A 25,658-nucleotide genomic window follows, 5' to 3' on the forward strand; every position below is an offset into this window, starting at 1 on the left:
TTGCTGTGAATAGAAAGTATACCATAAGGGTTCTCAATATGAAAGTGAGGCTGAAACAAAGAGCAGGCACCAGACAGACTTCCCTTGTTAACGATTACCGGCCTGTCACCCTGGTGCCAGCAGTCTCAGAAATCCCGTCGGGAGCAGGCGGCAATATCTCACCCAACGTGACCGGGCTGCTTTGAAACCCTGCCCACAGCCCTGCTGTATTCCTCGCTACCGCCTCGTCGCGGGGGAATGAACTTTATCTCTCCGCTTTTAAGAGTGTTTGCTTTAAAGATGATTTACCACACTTGACAATTACCGAATTTCCTAAATTCAGCCTGAGGTATTGTTGTTGTTATGTATTTTGCGCCGTGCAAAGCAGTACCTCGGCCGCAGAGCTGTAAATCTCTCAGCATGCAGAAGGTCGCTCTCGACGCACACTGAAGGTCCTCGAATGCTGCTTCCCTCTGCGGTCCCATGGCTCGGGGTGTCAGCAGAGACACGAAAACCTTCTGACTGAAGGGAGGAAGAAAACAAAACTGTCACCCAGTCTTGCAGGAACATCAGCCCATCATTGAGTTAGGACTCATCTCACCATCTTTGTCTGAAGGACTTGAGCTGCAGAGCTAGTGTAGCAGGGACAAACACACAGCTGAAAATGCTCCAGAAGAAGTTTTCAAGCTTTTTTTTATTTCTCTTTTTTAATCCATATTTTGATCCTGTTAATCAATGGGGTAGCAACTCCAGACCAACACATACACATCAGTAATGAATGTGATCCATTTGGTGCTAATGTGATTTTCTTTATGTTGTTGCTGACTCAAGCGCTACAGGAATGTTCTTCCTCCACTCGAATGTGAGGCAGTACAAAGAGTTATTGTTTCTTTTGTATTTTGTTGGGAAAACTACCAAAACCTTTATATTAGAACATTTGACAATAGTGTCAACAACATTTCCTTGGACTGCTGCTTAATATATTTTTATTATTTGTTTTCCATATGTTGGTTCTTTTAATCTGTTCTTATTAAAGTCTTCCATGTTTCAGTAATATTGTCATTATGTTTCTTTTGAAGGAGGCAAGTGTGTGTACTGAAAGATTAGATTATCCTGTTTAAAAAAAAAAAAGAGAAAAGGGAGAAATGTCTTCAAAATGAAGTACATCAAAAGTAAAAGTAGGTGACAAATGTTAATATTTGCAAAGTGCTTCTGCTTTGATCCTGCATTTCTACTTTTTAAGAGCTTGACAAATGTGTCCTGTGGTTTGGCTTCAAACCTCTTTGCCTAGTGCTTTACTTGACCCACAATCCATTTGATCTTCCACTTGTTTTTCCTTCTGTCCAGGAGGCCTCTGGACTCCATAAGAGACTAGTTCTTATCTTCCCCTTGCTGCTGTTCAGAGGCATCATTTTTTATTTTTGGTTGGATTAGGTTATTTTGTCTGCTTGCTTAGGCAGTTTCTGTAGAGATATGAATTTTGCTGTTATTGTTTGGGATGGTTGCCTTCCCATTTCCATGCCAGTAACAGCTATATCAGATCAGGATCTGGATCGGCCAATTGATTCTGGCACTAGATATGAGGAAGACACGGATGCTAGAGTAGCTGGCTTGGATGGCAGGCTGCCACTTCATTTCTATCGTACAATTTCCAGGCATGCTGGAAAATGTATAAATTATAAATAAATGCATATATTATTTAATATACCAGACACTTTCAGGGGCTCTGGGAAGGACTCCCCTAGGTATAAGGACCCTATTGATCGTCTTTGTTTTTCCCAAAGCTATTGAGCACTGCTTCAGGTTCCCTCGCCTGCAACCCAGTAGTTACAACTGGAGACTGGCAGCTGGCCACAGCTGGCTAAAATGCACATGCTTCTACAGCCCCCAAACACCCACCTTAGTCTTGCCCCCTCTGATCCCAACCCCAGTATCGTCCGCCATGTGTCTGATCTCCTGCCTTCACTACACTGCTTGCCTGATCCCGGTATTGCCCAGCTCAGTAAGAGCCGTCCCGCTGCCTGACATGCTGGGCGATCGGGAAGCTGCTTCTACGAATACTCACATTGGCCAGAAAAGCCGACATTTGACTTACGGCCTATTTTATAGCATCAGCTCCCCCGTTCCTCCTCAAGAGCCCCTCCTCGCAAGAAACCATAAACCACAGCTGAGGGAAGCATGGAGATTTGAGCTGCCATTTCAGCCAAGTAGGCCAGGAGGTGCAGCATCCTCCAGCCGTCCCCTCTACGAACCACTCCTCCAGCTCCAGGCACGGGGGCACCTCTCCATGTCTCGTCCTCAGGAGCCTCCCGCTATCTTTAAAGAAATGGAGAATAAACCATAAACTGAAGTCGATGATGCCCACTTATGTGTCAGTTTGGGAAGCATCCCCCCCAACCAAATGTGCCCCCACAATAGTGTTGCCCCAGGACTTTGGGTGATTTTTTGGGGTGAACTTATGCTGCTGCCAGGTTTCAGGACAGTACATCTGCCAGGGCTCCCATGTGCTGTGCATTTGGTTTTGGTGACGTGTTTAGGATATCATCTGCATTGCAGATGTGTGGCTTCTCTGCATTGCACTCAATGTCTGTCCCCTGAAAAAGGTATTGACACAGCAAGATTAATTCCACTGCCGTTGCAAGAGGCATGTATGGTTTAAATAAGTGTGAATGTGAGGAAAGAAGGGGAGCTCACTTTTAGGAGCAACACTTACAGTGCCTTGCTTAACTGGAATGGTTAGGCAGGATGTTATAACAGTAAAAAGGCCTTTGTAGCTACATTTCTTGTCTTTAATGGCAGTATGACACCTGCCAGCTCTCCGTCTGTGTCTCTCTCCTGCAGAATACATGCCATCGTGTGAGTGAAGAAGAGAAGGTATGCAGCAAAGCAGACCAGGGTTCACGTTTTCATGGGTACAATTGCCTGTCAATTAAAAAAAAAAAAACCAAACACATAAAAAATTCTGAGAATGAGGAAAACTGTGATGATGGCACTCACAGATTCAGAGAGAGCCTAGCTAGGTAAACACTTCATCACCGTAGTGGCCTCCTCTGTGTTTGTCTATCCCTTTCCATTCACTCATTTTTCATGCAGAGCTATTTCCTTTAGCTCTTACAAGTATATGAATCCTTCTTCTGGCAGCTTTGTATCTTCTGATACTTTACCCTTAATAAGGCACTCTGGCTTTCGTGGGGTGGCAGAATGCTTTTATTCTGGTGAGAACTATTTTGTTTTCTTTAGAAAAAAGGCACCAGGATTTTGCACCTTTCTTATTTCAGGGAATATCTGTAGCCAGATCAGCTATTACTTTCCCAAACTGTTTTCACAGGCATTTCCTGAAGACAGACTATCAGATAAAATGCTGACTTTAGGCTTTTCTTTATCCTCTACGTAGGGTATTATTTTATTGCTCTTGTTTGTTTTTGCAGTTTCTTTTACTGGGTTTTACTGAAAGCACTTTTGCCAGTGAATCAGGAGATTCGGTGCCAGTGGTGTGTCAAAGAAGCTGTGCATGTCTCTGCTGGATAAATCCCTGAGCTTGCTTTATGATTTATAGCCAAACTAAGTTAAACAATTAATCATAATTAAGGAATGAATGAGATAAAAACAAAAGGCAGTCTTTGCAAGGATTGCTCTGCTTGGGGGATGCCTCTGATGGACAAAGGCGGCTGTAATGTCTCTTATTCCACCTCTCAGTCTGCAGGAGTCCAAGTGGAGAGTAGAAATAACTAATGCTTGGCGCTGTGCTGTGGTCCTCTCCACTGGCTTGCCAGCCTCAGGATGCCAGAAATACTGTCAGTCTACCTCTGAACAGGTCCAGTTCGGGTGCTTCTCAGGCTGGAAGTCTACAGCTTTTCCACAACGGTTAACAGCAACTGAATGCAAGAAGATGTAGTTAGTTACTCCTTAAGTACAGTGCTTCTTTGTGGGGAAAAAAAACCCCAACAAAACAACCAAAACCATGCAAAATGGAGGATGTAGACAAATATATAATAATATTAACTGTTTTAATAAAAATAAAGTTTCTCCCCTCCCCTGTAGCCTTCTCTTATGCCCTCTCCCTGCACTGTTATCTGGATATACAAATTTCCTTGCATTTCCTGGAGTGACTCAGAGAAGACGAGGCATAATCTTCGTGCCTGGACACTGGCGTGCTCAGCAGTAATTGCTTGATTTGCATGAAGATGGAATATATCATTGCTAAAGGGAAGGGTGTACATGAGGTGGAGAGTCAGGGGTGCCAAAAAGCAGCCTCTCCAAGGAGCTCTTTTTTTCCTTGGACAAACGACCTGCTGCATTGTCTCTCTGAACTTCAAGCTAACGGGAAATGCATTTTGTAGAAGATGAAAAATTTAGAACCACATCTAAGCAGCTGGGACCCAAGGGAGGGGATTCATCCCACTTAATTGAAGATTAGATGTTTAATTTCAGCTAATTGATGACCAGATTAATTGATGGCCAGAGAGATTTAATGGCAAGGAGTGATTTAACCTAGTTTAGTCTGGACACATGCTAGGATGAAATAGGTCACCTTGCAGGGATGCCTATTTCCCCATAAAAAAGACAGCTAACTTGCCTAGATGTGTACTTTTTGCATGGCCGAGAATCCATCCTCCAAATATTTCGTATTTCTCACACATTGCAAGGCTTTAATAGATCATTTGTTCCTTAAACCGTTCTCAGTCTCCGGATGTTACAGGAGGGAGAGTGCAGAAGGCTTATGCACGTACAGTGGGTACGACTGTGCATGTGTGTGCTCCTCCGCAGGGGGCAGAAAAGGAGAGTGAGGAATGCAGGGAGAAGAAGAGGATGCAGCATCTCTCTGAAGAGCACTCCAGAGTGCTTGTGCTGCGCGTGCCTGCACTACTGTTTCTACTCAGCACTGGCGTTTTGTTATCTCCTCCGGCTTCTTTACCTGCTGCAACCAAATTGGCATCCCAAGAGTTCAAATTCTGTGTTATCTGCCCGGTGTCTATTATCAGGCCCGATCCTTGTCCTGGTTTCCTAGGTCTGGTTATAATGTCGCTTGTGTAGGTAAGCTATGTAAGTGCATGTGTGGGTTGCCCCCCACCATGGACAAGGACTAACTCTTTGGTGTCTGAGATGCATTTCTGTGCCTCTGTGTGGTTATTTTTCTCCTCTGGGTCTCCTATTTCAGCCTGAGCATGACCCTGCCTGGCGGGAGGTTTCCCAGCACCATGCTTCAGACAGAGCCTTACCCAGGAGGGGCAATGCCAGCCATGGCCATCGCAGAAGACCCCTGAGGCTGCGCTCATGCATGCTGGCTCTTCTCGACACTGTGCAATATGGGGAAAGTCTGTCTTTCGCTTTTGCATTTGTGGAAGTGTGAGTGGCTTTTTGCCTTGGCACGAGCAAAGCCAAGAAGCCTCCAGGGAGGATGGAATAACAGGAAGAAAAGTGCGCGCAGCAGTTTGCAGAATGGAAACTTTTATAAGTTGGGGTGGTTCAGCGTTGTTATAACACCTGTCAAGGGTAGGAAATAATACCTTGACCCTTCTCTAGTGCTGCTCAGATAGGTGCTGATACAGTGATGGATGTTACTTACACAGGGATAAGGGGGAGGCAGGAGGAGGGGCTCGTTCTTGCCAGAGAAATAAGTCAGGTAAAAGGTGCAGACTTAGCAGGTCTGGAAATACTGGGCAAGAGCCGTGAAGGATAAGGATGACAGAAATCATGTTAAGAGAGGCAAATGAATATAGCTCAAAAATAAGTAAGTAAGCAGAGTTAATCTGTAAGCCCAAACTTGAACCAACCTCTGAACACTGAAACTTGAAGTTTGAATGTGCACAGATCTCTTATATGAACTATTTTCCATTTTAAGGACGGGCTGTCATTGCTGGGTCTGACCAGAATTGGCTTGCAAGGTGTAGCACTGTGAAGTGTTTAGGCAAGATTTGTAGCCTGCCTTGAAATGGGAAATACTGGAAATCACATGAGAACTTGTAGTGGATTTTTAGTTCCATTTTGGAGACACAAGAGATTTGGTCTTGATCCAGCAAGACAAGTCACTCTGTCTGACTTTTAAGTGTGTGAGTGGCTCCTTTATTTTTGTGGGACTATGCAGACGCCCAGTGTTACAGCAAGTATTACTCAGGTAGAGAGGTACCCCACAAAATCCTTCCTTCACGTGATCTTATTAGGCATCCAGGCTTTTGTGAAACATCCAAAATGAGGTGAATGCCACTATCTTGTGAAGTTTGTTATCACCGCAAGCTGCCTGGCTTCACACTTTTGCCCAATAAGATGCCACTAATGTGAATTATGTAAGTAAAACTAGTAATTTTAGTTTAATATTGATCTCTCATGAATAGTTTGTTGCTGTCTTCAAACAATTAATTGGTAACAACCAGCAGGGCTATCTGAACCTTGTGCATTATTTGAGGTACCTGCATATTAACATTAATCATCGACTGACCAAGGCAAATCTTAAAAGGGATGGCGAAAGAGATAATCTTCTGCCTGTCCCTTCTGCTATGATGTTTATCTTTCTGCTTGATGCCAAAGATGGCAGACTCATTTTCTGTTGCTTGCCCTTCCCAAAATCTGCCAAAGTGGTGGCATATGGAGCAGGAAATCTGCTCTTGTGCCCGCAGAGTGGGGCCATGGGATGGGCATGGGATGGGCTGGGCTCCTCTGCACCCTGGCCTTCCTCCTTGCTCCCTCATTGACCCTTTGCTGCCTCCTGTTGCAGTTGGAGCCGAGCAGTTCAAATCACCTTCCTTTCCCCAAGTCCGAGTTATAACGCGCTCCTCTTCCAAGTTGACTTTTCCTCCTCAGAAATGGGCAACCCAGTTCTGCCAAAAAGTGAGCGGTAGAGGCTGTAAGTCAGGGTCCTGGGCAACGCGGGGCTTTTATACAAGGCTCCTGTAACTCCCTTAGGAAAATGGTCATCATGGCCTTTATTTTGGTCATTAGTGTGGCCAAAGCCAAAACCCAATTTACCATAGTTATTTCTGCTTCGTGCATGAGAGTTCTGGGAGTTCGGTATTCTACCTTACTTGCCTCTCCCATGGTCTTAAATGACAAAATATCATTTCAAGAAAAAACTGAAGGTTTCTTTTTTACCCAGAATAAATGGTCTTCCATGAAATGTATCTGAAAAATTCCAGAAGGCCCTCTCTTTTTTAACCCATCACACCCTATAGACCCACTGTTTTTCTACTGAGAGCAACCGAGGAGATTTTCTTTCTGCTTTGCTTCTCCCTTGCCTTCCCCCACGTCTCCCATTTTCCCTCTTGTATTATTACCTTAAACAATGCCTTTTTGGAAAGCATACTCTTTCTAGAGGTGCTTTGTTAAAAAGCAAAACAAAAACACAAAACCAACAGCGAATAACAAACTTCCCCCAAATCCCCACAGAAACAAATAAGACGACTTTGAAATTGGAAAGCACTGGCACACGGTGAAGCTGAGCCCAGATGTTACAGCCCAGGTAAACCGCAGTTGCCCTCCAGTTGCTCTGCTGACTGATTTTTTACCTTCCGTTTGACGCTTTTCCATTGAGCCCCAAGGTTTCCAGGCTCAAGTACCAACATCCACAGAGACCAGCTAATTGGCAACGAGAGATCGGAGTGTGTATAGAAATCATGTTCCTTCTGCTTCCTCCCTCCACGTCTTGGTATCTAAAAGGGCTCTCAAGGAAGGTGGCTATAACGAGAAAGGTGGATTAGAGACTATATGCTCGTAAGTGTGTAGACAAAGGGAAGCCGAGAAAGACCCCACTGAGCTGGAGCAACTGGCATGTACTAAGATGAGGGTTTTTTTCCCAAAGACCAAGAGCTGCTGCTCCTTCTCCCTCAGCCCTCATGAGCTTTCTGGGAAGAAGAAATGTAGGTGCCCCATCTACGTAGTGCCACATGCCCTTAGCGAACCCTCAAACCTTTTTGCAGGCAAAGGGCAGCTGAGCTCTCCTGTTCCAGGCAGGACCCTGAAAATCCCTCTTTCCCTGCAGCTTGACTCCCAGCTAATTATATTTTGTGGTGGGCACCATCAAAATAACCATGCCATGAGAAGGCACCCTCTTTGCACTGCTCAGTGTTCATGAAGCACAGACTGAGGGGGGTCAAGGGAAAAAGCATGTGTAGTCCTTTCTCATTTCTTTTTAAAACCGTACATGACTCTTAATGTTACAGCCTCACCAAGTATTTGGAGACTGTGTTTATAGGCTTACCTTTGGAAGGACCTTAGGCCTAGTGGATTTATTATATCATTGTTTCTAGAGGAATTGCTGTATTTTAAACTATCTTCTGGGCCCAGGGCTATATAAAATGCTCAGACACTTTCATTGTGTTCTGGTGATTATGAATATGTATTAATATTTTTAATGTCCTGCCACATCTGTGGTGTTGATATCACAGGAGCAATTTCTCCTGACAGATACTCCTGGGTGAAGTAGCTCATGTGAGGATCATGCAGCACATACAATTTGTGTGCAGGCAATTGTATATGACCTTCTCTGCATTGTCCTACCAATGACCTCATCTGTAATCGGGCAGAAATCATGCTCCTGAAGAGTGGGAGGTATTACTGCTTCCATGCTGGCCTGTTCCTGGGCCCCCGCTGCACAGACATTGCCAACAGTAACAAATTGCTCTGAGTTATGTGCAGCGGTTTAGTGACGTGGACTAGTTATTTATTAGAGAGGGAGCTGAGACACCAGCAAAGGGTGAAAGAGGGAATAAAAGAAATATCCCAAATCAAATGCAATGAAGCTGCCTCATCTAGCAGGCTTCTCACAAAACTGATCTCCCATTTCTCGCTTCTGGATCACACCTTATTTATCTAACGGGGGACCACATGCAGAGTTTTGAAAGTAAACCCCTTACAAATAAAGAAATGTCCCCAAGGGCTGTGGATAAAGGTGACAAGGTTGGACTAAACTGCATTTCCAGAGGTGGCAAATCAGCGTTTTATTGTTTTTTTAGTCACAGTTTCCAAGGCGTAAACCTGACTGTGATATTGATTGCCTTGCTCAGAGGTACCTTTCAATTTGAAGAAGTGTGATAAAAATAAGGGACCTCCTCCCATGCACTTGAAAGGAGAAGGCAGATCCAGAAGAGTGAGGGCCTGGTAAAAGAGTGAGGGCCTTTTACCCTGTCTGGTAAAAGCCAGGTCAATGGAGGCCACTGGAGCAATGTTGATTGCCATGAGCAGAAAGCCAGGCCTTGAGTTTGCTTTGACTTGAAAAAGAAACTTCTAAGTTTAACACCATGGGTCTACAATGTGGAGGTTTCAAAAATGGGAGAAGAGCTGTTTATGGTTGTATTGATGTGCAAAAGCAATGCCATTAGATTACTGGTCTGCGAAGATAACTACGGTTCACCCTCATTGATTCAATTCAGTTTGCCCAGAATAGGTTTCTTGCTTGCTCTCTTTCTTCCCTTCCCTTGCTTAGCGGTCACCCATATTAATGCTCAGTACATTTGCCTGATATGGCGGCCTGAAGGGCTTGAGACGCTCTGTCAGCTCCTGAGGAGCAAAGGGCTTCACAGGCAGAATGGGGTGTAGCAGCAACATAACCCAGACCTGTAAAGATCTGGAGCAGAAGAGTGGGTGGGAAGAGGTGTTGATGCAAACTCCAGGGCAAAAGGCAGGCCACGCTGAATAAGTGCCTCTCTCTTTCCTGGGCACCAGAGCAACTTGATTTGTTTGTGTGATGCACCAGAGAAGTCAAATGTCTTTTTCAGTTGGATTAGCAACTGTGGAATATGTCCCTGGGAACAGAGACCCAAGGAACTGGTGCTGAGCTCTTTGCTTAATCCTGCAGCACGCTGGATTGCACGCAATGGCTTCCTCCAGGCTTTTTGCATGCCGAGAGAGCACCGAAGTAGACAGCCACATTTTAAAATAGATGTTGATCCGTGAATTCTGCTGCAGGAAAAAAAAATCTGACCTTAGTAGTGGCTATAAGCTGCTATTAGGATCTACCTAACCACTGTGGGGATCGTGTCTCCAGGATCAAAGTTTGCAATAAAAAAAGAGGTTGGCTTGATTCAGGTCAAATCAGCTCCTCCCCAACAAAAACACTGTGCCAAGACTCTGGGCATCAGTGAGGCTTTCAGTTAACAGCTTTGGAGGGTCTGAGGGCTGTATCCGCAGGGACTCGCTGCTGAGGCTGCAAAGCTATACATTGCTCATGGGTTAGCCACCTGTATGCAAGGCAGGGGCTGTGCATGCCTTCCACAGGGACAACCGCTAGCAGACCGCTTACTTGTGAAATTGTTCATTCTGTAAAAAAAAAGGATTTTTTTAAAAAATGTGCTTTTTCAATTACAAAGCTTTGAAATACTGGATTTTCTTTTTCTTTTTTTTCCCATTATTTCTTTTGCTGGATAGTGCAATAAGTGCACTCTTTCAATTTCCCTCCTCTTGCCTCTCCCTGGTGTTTCAACATTTCCTCGGCTTCGGAGGCACACTGACCAGTTAAAGCAAAAATAGGTGGATCCTGGATATGTTTCACTCACCAGAAAAATAAAGTCAGGGGAAGAGGGAAGAAAACTTTTCCAAGTGTTTCACAAGTACAGCTCCCAAAATCAGTTGAAAAGAAAATCTGGGGAGACCTGAAAACTAGAAATAACATTGGAAGTCCAGCTTGCCCCTGAAATGGCACTTCTGTTATTTGGCCACTGTGAGCAGCAATGCACAGGATGCTTCTTACCACCTTGTGAGCATACAGTGAAAATTTATGGGAAGCTGCAGCATTTCCAGTCTCACGTAATGGACTTTAATGCTTTTTTTTATAGGCATCAGTTACAGTGTGTCTAGATCCACCCAAAACCCCAAAGCCAAATCAGCTTTGGGATGGAATAGAGGAATTTCATTTTTCCTCACTTTCACTGCTGGGATAGACAGCCTTCCTCCCTTATGAGGTAATTTAATTTTCACATTATGCTTTATGGGATATCCTTTATTTACCTAATGCTTTCCTGTCGAGTCTTTTCAGACTATGAATCTTGTATATTTTATATACACAAAGGTGACTTTTCCTTCCTTTAATGACCGTGGCTTATCAGTGCAGGCAACCGATACTGGACTCATAAATATGTCACTCTCGGGTTTGTGGCAGCCCCTTCTGCTTCGTAAGACCGTTCCTTGCTGCTCGCTCCTCCCTTTTGCTCACTGCATCTCCGTGGTCCGCTCGTCCCCTTGACGCTGCTGAACTCACCATTGGCTGGTATAAATAAATCACTGATTTAAGCTATAGGTGAAAATCATTGTGAAAGGAGCACGCAGAGGAATGTAATACAAGGTCGGTGGAGCCAGCGCCTTCCGACTCCAATTAAATATTTCCTGTAAGTTGGTGCCAATTGTGCATCTTGTAAGAACATTTGAAAGCGGGAGCTTGAACTCTGAGGGACCCTCTCGCCTTGAAACCTGTTTCCTGTTTAACAAGATTTAACAAGTACAACCAAACATGCGCCATCAGCAACAAAAGTCATTGTAGACGGCTCCAATGTGCAAAGGTGCTAGGTTTCCTCTCGGCCCCGAACGCCTACCGACCCCACCAGGCCATCACGGGGTGGCTGCGGCAGGGTGGCACGGTGCCCTGATGCCACAGGACTGGCGTAGGCTCAGCCATTTTGCTGAGAGAGGTGGAAGGAAAGAGGGAAAAGGCAGCGTTTTCCAAAGGGGTCAAAGCTTGTTGTGTGAAAGCTTCAAGGCTTGGTCTCACTCTCCCAGGAGTTTTCTACAGAGGATGTGATAACATCTACTCTGTGCTGCCTGCCTCTTCAGCTTGAAACACGGCCTCGCTGCTTACGAGATGCCTCGAAGACGTCGCTGTGGTTGAAGACATCACTGTGGTGCCTGGGACAGGCTGTAGCCCAGGCCGAGGTCCCTGCTCAGGCAAAAAAGAGGCCTAAAGCAGAGATCAGCCACTGCCAGCCTTTGGACGTGCAATCAGATATGGGGAGACTGGTTGTGAGACCCCCAAAGTTTAGGGAGTCCACAGGATGCCTGCTGCTGTAAATGCAACAGGGACACTGAAAACATGTTCACTGTGCCCAAGCACTGAGAACACCGTGCTGCTTCCTAGGGGGCTGTACAGTGGTAGGAGACATCCATACATGTGTATATATATATATATACACTCATACATAAAATACATATGCATTAAAAAAATGTGTTCGCATATATCTCTATGTACCTCTAACTGGTACAAATTTCTGTGCACTATGCATATAACTCATACTAGAAGCTCTTATAGCACACTCCCTGTGCCTCTCTCCCTAATTCAAAAGGCCTGGGACCTGGGATGAATCCCCCAGGTGCTCCTGAGGTAACAACAATAACAATGACTAGAGCAACAATCCCATGGGTTTACTGCAAACCGTAGTGGCATTTGTACACCAAAAAATACACATCTGACCAAAGTTTCCAAGTGCATAGCCCATGTCTTGCCGCTCTTCCGCAATCAGCTGCTCCTCCCGCCTGTGCCATCCCTACAGCAGCCAACAGCCAGGACAAGGCCTGCGAGCAAAGGGAGGACGCGGGTGGAAAAGAGCAAAAGAAATGATGTGAAGTGGAGCTTAATGTGATGGAGACAGCTCTGTCCTCAACACTGGTCACACGCTGCTAAAGAAATTTCAGCCACGGATGTTAAAACAAGAATCATTTTCTCTAAGGAGGTCATGAACTTGATATATAAGATACATTAAAACCGCTTTTCTCATGGTCGGGGAGGAGGAGAAGCTTGGGAATTTGATACGGGCCCCTCAGCTACATGCTAAATGGGCTGTCCTTCATTTTAAATCCATCATTATGGGATATAGTTCGAGTTCAAGAGGACAGCACTTTTCCGAGAGAAGTCTCCTTGGTCTTTTCCTTGACTCCCCGGGCCATGCTCAGCCAGGAGCCGAATTTGCCCTCTCCACCCGCTGCGATACATGGCGTCAAAACAGCAGGCCCGTGACTCAAAGAAAGGTCTCTGCAAGGTCCTTGCCACCCAAAGCGGAGATGTGCTGGTGTCCCTGCCTTGTGGCTGAGGAGCGGCCCCATCAGGGCCTCCAGGACAGGCTTCCTTCCTCTGCAAGCTGCCCATGACTCTTCTTCACCATGGCTCGGGGCGGTTTGTTTCTTCCCATGTGCCATGTCCCAAGCTCAGTCTCTCTGGTGCTGCCTGGGACTTGGAAGCCTTCTCGAATGTGAACACGTGCACCAGGAGCAAGCAAGAGCAATGCTCAAACAAGAGCGTTCAAACAGCCGGCCTGGTCCTTGCGGGAGGTTCATATCCCCCGTGCACCACCAGTCGTGACAAGATGGCAGCCGGCTGCCGGGCTGTGGCGGGGTTATTGACATTGCCTCGCGTCTGTCATCGGCCCGGCGCACACCCTGTGTGTGCGGGCGGCAAGAGATCAGAGAGGCGGCTTCCCTGGCAGGGACATGGGCGGGATCTGCGGCTGTGTTTGCTTAGGAGGTTTTACTAACCGAGGCTTTGCCAACCGTGTCCACCCCATGCTGCAGCTTGGGCTGCTGCTGTGCAGCTGTGGGGAAAGCATCTGAAGATGTTCCTGGACCTGCCTGCTGGGGAACACCAGGCTGTGTCACCTTGCCCTGGCCTTGCAGGCGAGAAGCCTCTCAGGCCATGTCTGCTCCACCAACTCCCTTTCGTGGAAGGCAGAGAAATGGGCAAGGCTGGCCGGTGCTGCGGCTGGCGCAAGCCGATGGTTCCGTCTGGGGTAGAGCTGGGGTTTGGCTGAGATGGGATCTGCTCCCAGTTTCTCTCATCTAGACATAGCATCACACAAAAAGAGCGTGTGAGTCTACTTTGGCACCTACGTGCTGAAGTGTCTAGCTTCATCATCCTAAACTGACTCCAAAATCACGTGTAAAACCAGGGCACTGTACGATGCTCTGCCGACTTCTGCAAAGCCACCCATTCCTGCTCTCTCACCCCGGCACAGGGGCAGAAGTGCAATGTTCTGGGATCTTGGGATCTGGCTCAGCAAGCGAGAATTTCGGAGCACTTCTCCAGGGGAGGAGCGCGCAGGAGGAAGGCGAGACTCCTGCTTGTGAAACCAACAGTTCGGACATGCAGCTTGAAGGAGACCTGCGCAAAGTGCCCACGTGCAAAGCAGTGGCACAGAGGAAGACTACATTTCATCTCCATACATAAAAAGGCTTCGATTTACAGTAAATTTGCACCAATGGGCCACAATAGAAATGCTTCAGGCACCGTTAAAGCACAACAGCACTTGTAAGCTGAAACTGAGGTGTCTCCCTTGGCATTAAATGCTGGACATAACCTCTGAAAGAAGCAGCTCCCAGGCTAAGGAGCCCGAAGCCTCACTAGATAATATACACAAGAAGGAAGGAAAGCTGTAACGTATTTCCCTTATACAGATGGGAAACTGAGGCATGCTGCGACCCTGTTTTCTGAGCGTGTGACTTGGATTTATACAAGGTCTCTGGAGCACAGCTGGGCATTAAAATCAGAAACCGCGTCTTATGTCTCTGCGCCCGAGGAGGAGGGGATGAGGTGACTGGCAAACATTTCCAGACAGACGGTGGAGCGGATTAGTACAAAAGAGGATGCAGATTTTGGCCGTTCAGCTGCCAGCAGAAAGGAGGGGGAGTACGGTTAGGCAGCTGGTGGAGAAACAGGTGCAGAGAAGGTTTCCTGATAGCCGTGCTGTCATCCTGCTTTGAACCCTCAGCTCCTCAGTAAATCTTCCCTCTTGGAACTCTCTCTTCAAAGTTTCATTTCCTCACGTTCCTAAAATAGTTCTCGATAAGCAACTTGTCCTGCTGGTAAAGCTCTTTTGGTTACTTTCCTAGAAATCTATTTTCATGTTTTCTCACTGGGCTTCAGCTGCTTGCATTCCCATTCGGAAAAAAAATATTGATGAAAAAAAATCCAGCCAAGGCTTAACACAACAAGAAGGTGAAATGTTTATGTTTAGTAGCACAGCAGGACCTTGTCTGTCAACTGGCTTTCCAAGAAACGTCATAAATTTATGGTGGTAGAACTTGCACCTAACCAGAGGGCCAGGGGGAAGGAAATATGAAGATATATTCCTTTGCACGTAAAGGCTCTGGAGGAAATACAGCCTTTTTACTTTCAGTAGCTTCTTGCAGGGCATTTTGCCTTCTGGCTACAGGCAATTAAGATGGAATAAAGCAGAGGTGGTCAAGCTGCGGTTTTTAAGGAACGAGGAGCCCTTGTGCAAGGCAGGTGCTCTTTCCATGCTCAGCTGTCTCACTGGAGACCACTGGGGCTGTGTGGGCACAGGGCTCCTGGGCAATCCCCGGTGGTGGGGGAAGAAAACTGACAGAGTATACTGGGACTAACATGGCTAAATTACCTTGTAAGCCAGTCCACATCCAGCTCATCCCCACCCCGTAGGAAAGCAGTGGGGAATCACTGCTATCCCCAAATAATGAACTTTTGCCGGAACTCATCCCTCAGTTTTCTGATGCCAGCGGCATTCCACAGCTCTCGCCTGGAAAAGATTTTGACACATAGCTATGAAGGTTTGCCGGGGGGAAAGTTGGCCATCCTGTTTTGTAGGACAAGAGTTTTCACAGAGACTCATAATAACGTGGGAGCCCAGGACTACTACAGGAATGGGGGTGCTGGAGGGAATGAAAGTTTGTGGGTGGGGGGCACTTGGCTGTTTGTGATCTCTCTAAGTGAACTAACTACCATTCCTTGTGGCATGTGCAGAGGTCTCTGTATAAAAAGCTGCAATAAGAGAATGAGAGGTGATCTTACTGGGATGGCACCGAAAAAGGATTAAGGGTTTGCCCTGGAGTTACTTGGATGCAATATGTTAGAAGTGGGTCATCTGATGAGAGCATCCAGGGAAAGAGGCTCTGCTCTTAATTTGAGTGCAAAGCTCAGACAGCAGCTTAATGACTTCTGTGGACTGGGAAACCAGATATCAGAACTGTTGGTTTCTCTTCTGAAACATTTTTAGCTGATTTTGGGTGTCTAATAACAGATGAAATAACTAGTGCCAATTCTGAGGCTGTCATTAGAGATACCTGTTTTCACATGATGTGCCAGGACTGTTTCGTACGGTGAGAAAGGCAGAATGAAAAATGTGCTAAAAGTTGCCTGCTCATGACAACCCTGCTTTTAATTCCTCAGCAGCATGCGGCAAAACTGGAAGCCTGATGCGGGCAAGGGCTGCCTGGAGCCCTCAGGGCAATTTATCCAGCCTGTCCACCAGCCCTGGTAGCTTTTTCTCCTGGGAACCTCTTAGCAGCCTGGACAAGCTATTCAGGTGTTGCAACCTGCTCACAGTTGCCATTTATTTCAGGGGACCTTTTCCCTCATTGTATGAAGCCACACATCCACCTAGGACCAGAAAAGGGCCTCTTTCCTTTGGAGAGATAGTGGCTGGGAAGAAGTTGCTGCCCCCCCCAATGGGCTGGAGCCCTCCCGATGCTGGTTCCCTAACCATCCCAGATGGCTGCACCATCTTTCCCAGGAGCCAGGCAAGGGACGCACGTGTGCACATGTGCAGCAGGTCGGGAGCACCTCGGTGTCTCCGGGCAGCACATGATGGACTGTGCCTGGCTGTGTGAGTCTGGTGGTTTGATGAGGAAGAGGAGGCAACATCCAGCCCTCTGCTCCTACTGCAGGAAGATCCAGGGCTCCTCTGAATGGAGACATGGAAAGAAGCTCACAAGCTTTAACAATATTCCTTAATTGCTAGGTCCCCCAGTGTAGCTACCCCATTAGCAAACAGCATATTTCTGTTTGATTTTCATGTATTTCTTCCCACTCAAGTCTGACACAAACAAAAAACACTGCCCCCAGCTTAGCCCAAAGTGACCTCTGGGCAATGCAGTCTCAGAAGTACCTGAACTGCACACACCCTAAACATAGACACACATTTTTCTAGAGTCAAGAAGTCTTTTGTGTGGGTTTGCAGTGACTTACAGGCATTTGGGAGGGAATCAAACAGGAACCAAGACAGTAATTCCTCTAGTGTACATCAGATCTTAACAAAATAGCCCCGTACCTTGCTTCACCGTCTGCGCTCAGACAACCACCCTGTGAGCAAAAGCTTAACTTCTCTGGGATCAGAGAGATCCACCATCCCATAGATCATCCTAGAGAATCACATTCATTTGGCCTGACTACAAAGTCTGGTTCCAATCACTGTCTCATTTGGGTTAACAGTAGTTTCTCATGGCTTCTCATAGTTTCTCATTGAGTGTCATGGCAGCACAAGACAGCTCCATCCCAGAATGCACCCGGGATTGATATTTAAATCATCTTAGAATTTAAACACTTTAATATTGAATATTTAAACATCAATGTTGGCATAATTTCCCAAGTTACTGAAGATGGGTTCCCTAGTGCTGCGAGGGGCTCCTCACTGGTGCCTGAATACCATTAAGAATGTTGGTTCCCACTTGTCTTAACCCTAATAATTGCAGCAAATTGATTTTAAAATAGTGAATCAGGAAAATCTGCAGAAATGAGTCACTTTTTTGTGTATATTGCACATATTAAACATGTAGAATGAAGAAAATTTAGAGTCATCAAAGCACGATTTCCAAACAGACTTGCATCATTAAAAAGCCATTTAGCTTCATAGTTCAAGGTTAAGTTTGTTCCCAGAAGATGAGGTAATTTAGTAAAATAATAATGCTCCCATTAAACAAACCCCGTAATAGAGTTGAGCCTTAGCGGCTGCAAAGGAAGGAAACTGTAACTTCTGTCAAAGCACAGGGATGAGATTAGCGTTAATAAAGCATTCCTCACAAAGCAGAATGACAGTATATGGGGGAAGGCACATCCAAATAGCTCTCATTTCCACAACGTTTCCTCTCAGATATGAGCTTTTTAATTAGCCATCGGAAAGAAAACTGAAAGTGTACTTTCTCCTTCTCAGTTTCTCCCTGGCTATTAATCTCTGTGCTGAAAACGGTGCCACCAGTCCATCTTATTGTTATTAGCTAGTGGAGACGTAAAAGAACTGCATTCATATTCCTTATCGCAGCCCAGGGGTATTTCCTTTGTGTTACAAGGAGTATTTTGATTAGTTTTGGCTGTGTCTGCAGGGAAGACACAGTTTATATTTTCCACAGCTAAAATAATTTCTAGAAATAAAGGTTCGTTCCAGCACTCGATGGTATTTATTGGTGGGGTTTAATTGCTGAAGGGGTTTCATTGCTGAGCCACAGCTGTTCCTTTTTTAACTCCTCTTGGTTGGAGGCAAAGTTTGAGTCATGACTAAGTTTGAGGCAAAACATTGATAGTGAATTGTTCCTGGAGCTGGTCACTGATTTTTAATGAATCATTTATTTGAGGAATGTAACTTTTCTCCCCTGCAACCGCACTGTCCACCAGCAGATGTGGATCATCTCTCATTCGCAGAGCCAGAGAGCCATTCTGTTGGGATGGATCTCAGAGGGCTACCCGGTCCTTTTTTTCCTATGCCTTGCCTTCCCTTAAGGTGTTTAACCTGCTCTTAAAAGTACTGCTGATGGGGATTCTCCACTCTTCTCTGGCAGACCTTTAACATTGCCTGTACCTTTCTCAACGCGCAGCCATCACTTCTGCCTGCCAACAGAGAAAAAAGTCTTCGGTTTTTTTTGCAGCACCCTAATTTATATATTTGAAGCCTGTTACCTGAAGACCCACTTACTTTTTCCTTCATCAGACTGGGCAGCCCCCAAATACTCAGTTTCATTCCAGATGATGCAGCAGGTGGGATCTGAGCCCATGGAGCAGTTTCAAGGTGGTTTGTTGCTACCAATGCCATCCTGCTTGAGCCCCATGCTCCCTCGGAGCCAGGGCGGTACGGGGGGTCACACACAGCGTTGAGCTGGGCAGGAGTCGTTCTGCCCATCCTATGTCCTACACACAGCTCGGGGTACGTGCACGGGCAGACAAGCGGTTGCGGCACTTTTGCTTTCAAGTAGGAAAAGCTCCCTGGCAGTCTGGTCACAGCAATTCAGGATGATGCAGCTCTGCGGTTCCCTGTGGCTTTTTACCACATGGAGGGGAAAGGAAAGAGTAATGTTCTCCTTCCCCTCCGCAGAAAGAGGATGTGGCAGTTGGGCTGACAGCCCCCACGTAAGAGGCACGATAGCACCCAAAAGAAGAAGGTTTGCAACAAACATTGCTGCTCACTTGTCACTAAAGCCTTGCCACAGAGAGAAAAAATTTATGGTGCTTCACAGGTGTACAGGTTTTGCTTGAGGGAACTGATGGGAAATGTAACCCACTTTTGGGTATAGCAGGCATAACACATTCACACTTACACTTTCCTTCTTGAGGCTGCTAATTTTGCATGACTAAATTAGCTGAGGAAACCAGATTTAAAAAAAATCAAATGCTGGCAAAGTTCCCACTGGCTTAAGGAAAAGCACGGCTGCGTCCTGCTTCAGTTTATCTTTTGTTTCACTCACAAACCTGAAGTGAGCAGAAGGTTTAGGAGTGCTAATTGGGGATCAGCACAAGTCCCTAAATAATTTTATGACCGCTTGTACTGTTTTGCATATCGAAAATGAAAAAAAACCCCAACAACAATGGCAAACGGGCCCCTGATTCATGGATTCCTGTCACCTCAGACATTTCCTACTTTGGCAGCCTATGAATATGGCTCCAGATGAAGGATCAGGGTACACTTCACTGGGAATTTATTTTCTGGAGCTGTTATTAAGCTCTCTAAGTGCTTTTACTCTCTGCAGTTGCTATTACCCTAAACCATACAGGTCAGGGGTTTGCCCACTGGAGTGACATGGGGTTATGTATAGCAGCCCCCAGGACAGCTTTGCTCTCCTAGCTGAGCCATTGCAACATCTCACAAGCAGCGGCAGTCAGAGACCCAATGTGCCAGACCTTGGGGCTGTGGAAGGAGCTATCGTCACCCAGGACTGACACCGGCACCCAGGAACTCAGACACCGGGGGGTGCCCAAGCCACCCGCCGCTTCTCTTTGTCTTCATATATCCCCAGTCTCCTTAGGGTGTGCAAGAGCAACACTCCTGATGTAGAGGCAGTTAGATACAGTGAGCTAACCCTGTGTTTATGGAAGATCTGGAGTGGATTCCTTCCACTCTTACAGCATATGCCTCAGAAGAGTCTTTGCCTACCGTAGAAATCTCCCTGTGCCCCACAATCCAGGGAGCAATAAAACAGGTCTCTCAAAAATGTGGCAACAGTGCATAGTCAGCAGTGCTTGAAATCAAAACAAAGTCTTCAGCGAGAAAAATGAGCTTCCCACTCTGGAAAAATTCCTGATCCCCAGTTTCCCAAAATGCCATCGCAAAACAGTATTATCTTGGCACGTCCTCTCTCTAGCGCGTGTTGTTGAAATGGCCTGAATGGAGTTGCTATTTGTGGTGTGTGGCTCATGCAAAACTTGTCTCAATGAAGGCACTTAATTGCTCTTCTTTGGGCTATTACGCAACTGGCTCTTCTGTAGTAGTTCTCCTTGTCAACGCAGGGATCTCATGACTCACTGTCACAAGGGAGGCTTCTCCTTCCTGCCAGCCCTAATAGTCAGCTGGCTACTGAATCTCTGCTTGCTCCTGCAGATGGGAGGACACCTCTTGTCTTTGTTGTTGTCTTCAGGAATGCATCAGAAATGATTGTATTCAAATGAAGGTAGCAAGGTAAGGCCCTTTTCTCCTTTAAGAAACTCTGCAGGATGGAGGTAATGGTAGATAAACTTCCTTACGCTATTCATTAATATTGAATCGTTTCTCGAATAACTGTTTGGGAGGTATTGCTATGGCTTGATTTGGAGACTCTATAGCCAATGCTGTGTTTCTAACAGATGCTAAAGTAGTGCCAGATAGTGCTGTCACCCAGAGAGGTGACTGAGCGTCATCTGTTGCATCATCTATAATTTAACCATACTGGAGGCTACCCCAGGCTCAAGCCATTCTGCTATGAAACCTCATTGAGGAACCCCATTCACAAGCACGTAGTTCCCTCCATCCCTCTCAATTAGTGTAAAGCAGGTGCTTTAAGCTCTGTGAACGTAAGAAGTGCGTTCCTGAACGAGGGCTAGTATGAACAAGCTCCCCTAAAATAGTGAAAATGAATTGTTAAACTGACTCCATTATGAGCTTCTCCTTCCAATAACACACTGCTAAAACTCAGGAGCCCACTTCAATTCATGCTGAAGGCATTTAGATTTGAAGGTATTTAACATGCTGGGGATGGGAGAACAAAAACAGAAGAGGGACTGCCTTATACAGCCTTTTTTGGGGAGGTTTCTGTTAAGTGTCCACTGCTGGCAGCTATTGGAATGGGACATGGGGTGAGGGAGGTCTTTGATGGCTCAGCCCAGCAGTTCTCTTCTTACCGCAGATTTCTCAGGTGTCCCCCGTTCTCCATCCTCTACTGTCTTTCTGTTTTCACCTTCCTTCCTTCTAGCTCCAGGGGAGGCCCTCACCTGCTTCCTAGGCACTGAGGCTGGGTAACACCTCCCACACTCCATCTGAAGCACTGCGTATTGGTCATAAGCCATCTAGTGAAGGGTGTTTGCTTCAGGTGGGCAGTCAAGCTGAAACACACTTCTGGAGGAGATCTGCTGCTTCGGTTTATACTGGATTTTATAACAGCTCATGACATCTGCTCCATCATGGCTGCTTCCTGACGGCTGGGCAGCTTCTGCAAGCCAAAGGCACAAGTTTTACCTGTGACGCTACCAGAGCAGCCTTCATCTCTCCCTCTGTCAGGGTTTGCTGCCTTTCCCAGCTACGAGAGCTTATTCTGCTGCACACCTATAAAAAAAAAAGTCTACGAGCTGTTTTTTTGCGGAGTTGACCCAATCCATCAGTCCATGAACCACCTTTACAAGATGCACATGATGCACACCCGCCTCAGTGGCGGTGAAATAGGGCCCAGCAAAGCTCTGCAGGGTACAGATGAAACGTTCCCTGGCTTACAGCAAGACAAAAGGGTGGTAACAGCAGCACCCAGGAACATTCCCCTTCCCACCTACCGCCACCAGCTTCTCTCTCTCTCGAAAACACAAACAAGCCAATTTGCATTTTCATAGCTGGGAGTAAGTGATTGCTAGATTAATGAGCACTGCTATTTATATCTAAATAATCACAGTTCTAAACAACTGCTTGGAGGCATCAGCATGGAAGGTAAGATTCTGGGCTATGATTTGAAGGGATTCAGGCAGCACTTGTTGTCAGAAGGAGGAAAACACATCTCATCCAAACTACAAAAATACCTTACCATTCTTTGGACAAACTGAGGGAAGCTGGAAGAAGAGAGATATGTGAGCGGTGTACGCAGGCTTGGCTTGCTTAGCATAGTATGCTGGCCTTAACCCCATTCATAGCAATTACTTTTGCTAAGCAGCTTCCTTTAACTGTCTTACATGCTACAACCCTGCTTGGGACTTCGTCAGCATGCTGTATTGCCCAGATCCATAGGGTACCCAGCATCGTTCCTCCCAGGCCAGAGTGTGTGATGAGTCCTTGCAAGCCAACTCTCCCCTTGCTGCCTTTGGCTGAATTTCTGCAAAGTGAATCTCTTGGCTCAGTGCAGAGCTTGCAAGGCCACTTAAATCTCTCTGACCCCTTAATGAAGTTTTTAAAAGGGCTTCATAAATCTTCATCACTAAGAACTGCTTAAAGCTCTGCAGGGTTTCTCTAGTGGCATTAAGCACTAGTTGAAGTTGACAGGCTCAGGTATATTTATTGCATTCACCTTCATTATTCCATGGGTTTTCCTTCTTTCTACTCTTTTACATAAGCTACAGCCAGGAAAGGGAGCGCAGGAGTGGGAGCTCTGAGTCAGTTGTGCCTGTCTGGCGGTTTGTAACCATCCACTACGACTACATAGGACCAGTCCTCCTCTTGGGAATGTTTTCAGTGCAGGCAGCAACTGTATACTCATCATTTAGCTTTCCATAGTTAAACCATCATGTTGTTCCTCATTTGGGAAAGAATCTGATTTTTGCTTATCCTCTGAACGCATGCCTCAGGTCACAATCTGACAGCTCCAAAAAGGATTAGTTGCCTGCCTGCCTTTCTATTTTTTTTCTTGGAATTTTGGCTGACTTTGGTAAGGGCTTTTTATGAGTTGCATGAGTCTTCTCTGAAATAACTGCCAGCTTGATGGATATGTAAGGGTTACTAGGAAAATACATTCTTTTTAAAAAAAATTGTTTACGTACCATATATTGCGGTCCTCAGAGTGAGTATGTAGATTCTATATGCCCTGTATGGGTTGTTTGATGCTTCATCTCTGGGAAGTGAGGACAGAAAAGGCATGAATGAGGTTCACAGACAAGCAGAAAAATACTCCAGTGCAGTTAAAGTCACTGAAATCAGTGAGAGCCTATCCTCCCTGTGTGATGGGAAGGAGTTTAGAAATAGCAGATAAACATGAAGTAGCTGAACACGTAAGGAAGTTTATTTCTTGCCATAGTTTGAAGAAATGGTTCCACGGCTAATTTTGCAGACAATGAAGGACTAAGGCTCCACAGAGCTCTTGAAGGGTTGCAGGTCCTGATGGTCCAACCTGGTCCAGCCAAGCTTGGGCCACCCCATTCCATCACAAAAATCACACTTTTGTGAGCCAGATGATTTTCAAGGGTGACTTTTTCATTAGGTATTTTGTTTATGCCATCAGTAAAGTGCCATGGAAGTGCTCCTTTAGAGCCATTGAGACATTATTTTGTTTTAAATTTATTTGAAACTAACCTCAGGGAGGACTGGAACAGTGCGTGTGGAGCAGAAGAGAAGCAATGTGTTTGCACAGGCAGACAAGGTCTTCTTATTGAAAAGTTTGACACTGAAGTCTTAAATCTGCCAAAAGTACTGGCCATCAGTAACAAAATCTTCTAGGTCCCTAGTCTAGGTCAAGACTAGAAGGAAAAATAATGGCTGATGAACACGGTGGAGGCTCAAAACCCGGATTGTGATGTGTAAGGTGAGTTACCTGAGGCACTAGAGGAGAGGTCCAAACCCACCTAAACTGGCATTTCTTCCATTGACTTCAGTGGGTTCTGGGTGATGTCACGCTGTGATGCTGTCACACGTGAACAAGTCAGATGATTGCTTTTAATATAGGGAACTGTAGGATGGGTTATATGATGTACTGTGTTGTCTGCTTCAGAATGCATTGGTTAATAATGTGCTAGGGACACACTTTTACCCTAATGGGGAGAAGATTAGATATTATCTGACTTCCTGTATGCTAAAGGCTATGCAAGTTTGCCCAAGTGCTTACATAGCTGTATCCAAAAATTCAAATTAGGTTGTAGCTTTTGAGTCCTCAAGGGACAAAAATCACAGGCATAGGACAGAAGAAATCAAAGGGCCACCGTCACCTGTGGTCCATGAAGTGGCAGGAAGTTGGAGAGATAAGACAGGAGATTGCAGCAAGTGACTCATGGCCTGCGCTTTAAGAAAAGATGGAAGAACCCCAAATCGTGGCCAAAATGACCTGGCAGAAGTTCTTACTCAGTCCTGAATCACATATACAGCTTGATCCTTAGCATGTAAGCAAAACACGTAAGCCTGTGATCAGAGACCCACAAGGGAACACAGAGGAGGCATGTAGGTGGCTGTTGCCCTATGGCCAAGGCTTTGTCCCTGACTATATGCCTGCTCCTAACCCTGTCCATTTAAGCCTTCCACTGACTGAAAGTTAGCCTTCTAAATAAATGTCTTTAAGGATATAGGCCTCATGATTTGGCTGAGGCTTTGCCTACACTGTGTTTCTCCATGATATAACTCATGTGACTGCAAATCTTTAATGTAAATAAGCCAGACTGGGGTAGGAAAGCAACGCTGGTTCAGCACTTCTGTGCTAGGGATTTGCAGCAGAGATGCTACATGGCTACGAAAACAGTCAGAAAAGGCAAAGTTTAATTTCATACCATGAACTGTCACACCATAGTCCCATGATATGCTGCCTTTGGCAGCTAAGCTGCTGCAACCAGCTCCTGCCCCAGATGCTTGTTCCCACCTCTGGCCTGCGGTTTGTCACCTCCTCAGTCATGCCAAAACAACTGCGTGTAGAGCAGCGCTTAAATCGGAGCACTGAAGTGATGGAAGTTAAAAATAAACTGTTTGCATGAGGAGGAGAGGGAGAGCTATTTTTAATTGTAATTGTTTCAATGGTCTTTCTTCCACTGTAGTCCCACAAGGAATTTCATTAACACAACTGGAAGAAGGCAGTGGATTGCTGTGCTGGCACCGGGGTGAATCCTCCAGGCAGAACAGTCCCTCCTGGCAAAGGGAGAGGCTTTCTTAAGCCGGGATTGCACCAAGGCCAATGTGCTGTAGAATTGCACCTTCCAACATGCAGAATTATGCCTTCCCTACCTGGGTCAAAGTCAGACCCAGGTCTCCCAAGCTCTCCATTTGCTATTCTGTCTCCTAGATTCTCATAGCATTAATTTTAAAAAGCATTGTATGCAAGCCAGCATTATTATTAATAAAACCAAATAAAGACACACTGAGTTTTTTCCCTGTTTTATAAAAAAATAATCATTCTGAATATTAGCCTCCTCCACAATTTGCTATCGTATGGCTAGATGTCACCCATTAAAATCTATTCAAATACAAAATGTACAGTAAACGGAGAATAAGAAACATCAGAAGAGATACAAAAACCCAGTTTTATTTAACAAAGTTTGTTACATGATCAACAAAGAAAATATTTGTACGTTCCTTAAATAGCATTAAAAGTTCAAGGAAAAACATCTGAAGGGA

At 45.7% G+C, this 25,658-nt stretch overlaps 1 long non-coding RNA gene across 1 annotated transcript in view; it reads right to left on the minus strand.

Moving 5' to 3' along the window:
- Window positions 1-2,146: 2,146 nt before the first annotated feature.
- Window positions 2,147-25,658, minus strand: part of LOC142406081 (uncharacterized) — a 34,002-nt gene continuing 10,490 nt past the window's right edge. Inside the window, exons 2-5 of the long non-coding RNA XR_012774438.1 lie at window positions 23,111-23,181; window positions 7,479-7,647; window positions 3,784-3,854; window positions 2,147-2,901 (exon numbers count right to left, since the gene is read on the minus strand). This is a non-coding gene — a long non-coding RNA (uncharacterized LOC142406081). The remainder of the gene's footprint in view (window positions 2,902-3,783; window positions 3,855-7,478; window positions 7,648-23,110; window positions 23,182-25,658) is intronic.

Source organism: Mycteria americana, chromosome 2 (genome assembly GCF_035582795.1).
Source record: "Mycteria americana isolate JAX WOST 10 ecotype Jacksonville Zoo and Gardens chromosome 2, USCA_MyAme_1.0, whole genome shotgun sequence".
Classification (NCBI taxonomy): domain Eukaryota; kingdom Metazoa; phylum Chordata; class Aves; order Ciconiiformes; family Ciconiidae; genus Mycteria; species Mycteria americana.